This window comes from Prinia subflava, chromosome 3, assembly GCF_021018805.1.
Source record: "Prinia subflava isolate CZ2003 ecotype Zambia chromosome 3, Cam_Psub_1.2, whole genome shotgun sequence".
In the NCBI taxonomy this organism is placed as follows: Eukaryota; Metazoa; Chordata; class Aves; order Passeriformes; family Cisticolidae; genus Prinia; species Prinia subflava.
This window is the reverse complement of record NC_086249.1, coordinates 29,319,936-29,325,935: the sequence shown is the minus strand read 5'-3', so window position 1 is coordinate 29,325,935 and position 6,000 is coordinate 29,319,936.

Here is a 6,000-nt window from a genome sequence, read left to right as displayed (position 1 = left end):
CCATGATCCTTCTGGAGGGTGCTCCATGGAATTCTGCTATTTGCTTAAATATATCCTTGGACTATAACAGGGCTGTCAATTTTGACTAAGCAAAATACGCTAGTGGTCTAAAGGAGGGTAGAACCTACAGACAGTTTAGAGTGCAAATCTCTCCAGCTGCAAAAAAAAACTTCTCAGCACTAATCATTTAATCATGCTCAGTGGAGAAGGTGGTCACCATAAGTTCGCCTGAATGCATATGTGAAGAAAGTTTGTTTTGCCTGAAATTTTCTATATAAGCACAGTAGTGGTCTCCTGTGTATTAAGTTTTTAGGTGCTTCTCTTGACTTCTTTTACTTTCTTCAGCTTCCCAGCTACAATGCTGAGATAACTGCCCACGGTGCTACTTGCCTGGCACTGTCAGAGGAAGAAGGGAATGATTTAATAACTTAAGGCTACAGAAATGTTTTCAGCCAAAACAACAATCAAATTCCAATGTTCTTTGAGATTTGATTCATGGTGTTTACAAAACTGTGGTTCTGTGACCTCCACTTGTCATTGCAACCATAAATAACTGGCTGTCTCCCTCTGTTCTTTTTTTTGTTTCCCATTATCCACCCTCTGTCTCTTACTTCACCTTTAAATCACACGTTCTAAGGAACAGAGACCATCTTTTCACAATAATCAACAGTGCAGGACTATGTGTGAGCTGGTAGGTTCTTCTCCAGCGCAAGTAATGACCACTCAGAACAGCAGCAGTGAGTGGGAACTGGAACACCCCCTCTGTGCCTCCCCTGAGAGCAGTTAACATCAGGACACTGTGCTGGAGCTGCACAAGGTACGTGGGCAAAACACAGACCCAGCAATCGCACAGCTGCATTCTAGTGCTCTGCTCTGCACTCCTCTGTTTTCAAACAACATTAAGCAGCTTGCAAATGTGATGCTTGGAGTTTAACATGTCATTTTAACCACCATTTTACCAACTCCAAGTGTGGGGCACTTAAGTTTAATGGAACCAAAAATGAATACTGTAAGAAAAGTGTCCTCTCAAACTGTGTTATGCTCTAGTACTGAAGGAGGCACCTTATGTGAAGGCAAAAATCCCTGTCATTGCATATTATTACATCTAAATGTAAGAAATTCCAAAGTGTTTGGTATAACCAATCATAGAAAGGTCAAGTAAATTTTTCATTGTGACCAGTTTTGCTCACAATTAGTTATATAACCAATATATTGGTAGGACAGAGAGATTTCAGACAGAAGGAAGTTGCTTAAATATTTTATTGGAATATATAAATAGTAATAATCGTATTTTGTTTTAATAAGCCAAATTACACAAAAATCAAGAGGGGGAGGGGAATGCAAAAGCCTTTTAACAAATGAAAATTACAGTCAGCACTAGTTTTAAATTTAAGTTACTGGCAAACATCCATATCTAATCAAAGCAACTTTACCAACACTCCCCACCAAGAACTTTCTTTCCCTCTCTCAATATCCCCATGTGTTTAAAAAGTAGCCATGACAATTCCTAAGCATGTTGTATAGCCAAAATACAAGACACCAGTTAATGAACTATGTACCCCTAGATCTGAATGGGAAAGTATGTCACATATGCTTAGATAACATCAGAAATAGAAAAGTCATGGGAAAGGAACTGAGAAACTGCGTTAGCCTAAGAAATCTAAGATAAATATCTAGCCCAGACCTCTAAGGGCACAGGTCTTTGAGGTCTTTCACATGACCAAATTATTGCATCATTCACAGTGTTCAGGGGCAATTCAGTATGGGACTACTAGCTAAATAAATGGCTTTCTTTTTTTCAGCCTTATTTCACCTTGCTGAAAATGCTGCTATTCTGCACCAAGTAGGGCTTGGACATGTGAGGAAAGGTGGTAGAGGTTTGAATATTTCTGATCTACATAATCTCAAAGGAAGTGGATGACCTCAGCAGCTGAGATCTTCTGCTGGCCTCTATCTACTTGTTTGTGGTTTTGATAATTTCTAGGCAGAATTTCAAGACAGAAGGTTTGTGTAAGACTGTTTTGTTTGGCTTTTCCTTTTGGCTTACCAGAGATCACATCCCAATCTCAGTACCATGTAAGCTGGGCTTGTGTGAACTCAAAGGCTGCTTCCGGAGGGACAGAACAAGCACAGAGTAGAGGGGATGGTAAACTTTAAATACAGAGTTAGTGTGAGGAAAAAAAAAACACTGCAGGATCTGGTGTCTGCAAAGACCATACCTATGCTAAGGATATTGGATGAACACAGCTTGTTAAAAAAATAAGAAGTCATTGTACTTACAAAGAAGTTGTGCTTGGGAATATAATATTTGATTACTGACCAGGTACCAGCATTTGTGTCTGTCTTGTCTACCGTTTGCTTTTGGGTACTTTTGATACATAATACATGTTGTTAAAACTGTTATTTTGTATCTATATCCCCAATTATGATGAAAGAGTCACGGATTTTAACAATGAAAAATAAGCCCTCTAAATTCAGTATTGCTGTGCAACAGGCCAGTGGTAAGTAGATACAAAAGAATATCAGGGAAGGCTGGGAGAATACTGAACCAGAGCAGACATGCAAATTTCACCATAATAAGAAAAAATAAAGAATTTCAGAGATGAATATGTAATGTGAAAATCCATCTTCTATTCTAATGATTTTAACAATAGAAGAACTCTCCATGTGATCTACATTTTTCATATGGTTGAAACATGTAAATCTAGAATTAAAATTACATTTTAAAACGTATTATATATCTATTTCAAAGAACACCCAGGCAAACCTGCTTTCTCTTTTTCTCTTGTGTACCTTTTCACACTACTTTTTTCTTGTGTTGATCTTTCAGGGTCTGAATCTGTGTGGCTGAAGTCAGTCGAACTTTTGTTGTTGGCTCCACCAGAACAGGTTAGGACTCTAAACTCTATCTGTCTGCAATTATCCAGATACCTGTATGTCTTCTTTATGCCAAGGATCTGAATAGAAACACCTTCACATGAAAGGTGCTTTACTCAAATAGTAAATCTTGGAGAACCACCATCAGCCCTGGGATGAAACAATCCTTTATTCTGACTTTGCTATTTGTTATTCAAATAATTTAATAGATTTCTAACCTCTACAGACAGAATATGTAAACTGCACCTCCTTACAAACAGGGTTATGTCACCTTCATTCCCTCAATTAAGTAAGAAATAAACAGCACAATAAGAAATGTAGGGATGTCAGTTTGTTTGCATATACTTTGTTATCCTCTTTGTAGTACAGGCAGGTTGGGTTAACCAGGCAGGTGTTCTCTTCATTATAGTTTAAATACTTACTTTTTGTATCTATAATGCAACAAAAACACAAAGGAAGGCTTTTAACAGCCATTCATCAAGCCAGGCCAAAAATGAAGGCTAAGTTAAAGCTGAAAGGCTTTTGCAGGTACAGAGACTCTGGTATATAGCATGGTAAGAAGTTAGTGCACATGCACTAACAAGCAGATGAATGCTTTTGCCACTACAGTTCATTCTAAGAGTCTCTTGTTTCTGCAGCCTGAGATCGAATATATTCAAGTACCTAAGCACAGTTTTGTGGGTGGAACTCCATCCACTCTCGGCAATTTCAACAGCACAGCTATTCTGGTCACACATCATGACTCGTCACATTCCTCCAGGCAAAAGACTGCACTCCAGCTAGAGAAATGCTGCCAGGAGGTCATGTTCGATTTGTGACCAAGAGAAAAGAAATCACACAAAAGTTAAAGAAAATTCTCCAGGAAATATTAAAATGAAGGTAAAAAAAACTCTGCAAGTAGGACGAATAACCCCTCCCCTCAAAGCACAAAACTGTTGATCTTCATTACACAGTTCTTGGGGATGCTAGTCAGTTATGCCTTGGTTTGCTTTTGCTCAAAATTCAGCACATCAGCATGGTCAAGTTAAGGCCAGCATTATGTAAACAACATCATTCAAACCCAATCTCTCCAGGATTGTGTAGGAATGCCTCACCCTTATACCAGCACCAGATAAACATCAAATCCTATTTATTTCCCAGTCTCTACTTCAACACAGGATGGAATTCATACTCTGTGTGACTTTGAAAGATCAAGGTATTTCTGAAATCTTAGGGCAGTGAAAATAGAATAAACTGAATATTATTTGAGTGAAACTGGATCAAAAGAGAGGTGATCTTCAAAAAGTGATAATGAACCTTAGCTACATGCAGCCTTGTACCCTTTTACTATTAGACTGTATATACTTCAGGCACGGAAGATAAAAGATTTTAACTTACATATACAAAGGGCAAGGTAAACTACACTTTTATCAACTACTAGGTCTTTTAAATAGCAGGGACGAGAGCTCCCAAAGGCACTGCTGACAACATCATGCAAGTCATCTAGTAATCATGATCCAGCCTACAAGATACACAAAGAAAACTTTTGTGTATGAAACATCACTTCAGAATCTCACAAGACCAGAAAGTTCTCAGTGTTTCAAAAAGAGATTAAATGTTAACTCAGTTGGTCTCTTTTGTCTGAAATTCAGTCTTTCTATGAAATTCAACACCACACAAAGGGCCAGAATCAGGATTAAGGATCTCATAAACCCCATTTAATTCCTTAAAAAGGCTTCTGTGCAGAAATGAATTCCAGTCTCTGAGAAAAGTTGTACTATTCACAAAAGTGTGAGGGAAGGGGGAGCTTTAGAATTACTATGAAATCTCCCTGCTCCAGGAAACTTTTAAAACTTTTTTTGGAAACATACTCCTAAATGAAGATGTATGTTGTTTAAAATAGGCATTGAAAACAGAATCTTAAAATGCTTGCTCTTAAAAAATTATAACTATTAATTTAACTATAAATTAAAGTCAATTTCTCTGTTGCTATTGACTACAGAGTGATAACAACAAAATGGCAAGAATCAGGTCAAAGTCAGACAGCAGCTACAAGGGCTTTTGGGCGGGCTTACCATTTGTAAGGATTCTCCCTAAAATTAGGGAAATGGTCTTCCATTGACAAGAAATAGGAGGCAGAGAAATGCAAGATAGTGAATCCCCTGTGATATGTTCTTCATGTACCCTGCAGGAGGCTGAGTTCAGGGAAGACAGAGAGAAAGAATAAAAGAACAAAAAAATGAAAAGAAGTTGTTGGAGTCCATGTTTCCATGGATCCTCCACAGAAAGTGAGAAGTGCAGGTTTTCTAAAACCTGTAGAAAAATTAGAATATATAAAGCAATGCATACATAAAGTAGAGATTTAAGCTCCAGCTTTAAGAAAACATATTCTAAGTGCCTAATTGGTAGTGTAAAAGTTCAGAGCTTCAGGCTTACTGATATAGTTTAGACATAACAAAAACAGAGTAGAGTACTGTTTATAATTTTTAGTATAAAGTTTACGCAAATAAGATAAAGTTTTTCACGTACACTAAGATAGAGTTTTTACGCATAACAAGATAGAATTTTTACGTTAGCAAGATAGAGTTTATTTGCACTGATAGATATGCTATATGTGTAGGGGTTTGGTACTGCTTTTCATAGTTTTTCATAGTTTTACGAACATTGAGAATTGCACCTAGATTGGGTAGTGTGTAGATAAAGGTATGAATATGCATTTGTAACATACAGATAAAAAGCCTCTGGGTTGGAAGTGGAGGTATCAATCGGTCAATCTGATCTATCGATCCAACTTGCACCTTCTGCAGCCTGAGGAAGGAGCCCTGCCAGGGAGCCGAAACGGGATTCTCAAGGTACCACCTATTGTAGTCTTTGTTGCTTGGTATCAGGGCCCCAGGGTCCCTTTCCCCTTCCCCCTTGCGGCGCTTGCCCCAGTACTCTGTTTGGGGCTGCTGGGGACTCTGAGCAGGTTCGGGACTCCGGAACCCCTTCCTGCCTCTGCAACCCTGCGGCCAGGAACCCTGCTTGGGATTTGGGTTCCCGGGACCCTTTCCTGTTATTGTGATCCCTGTGGCTGAGAACCGTGTTTGGGATTCAGAACCTCAGGACCCCTTCTTGCCACTGTGACCCTGCGGCCTGGAACCC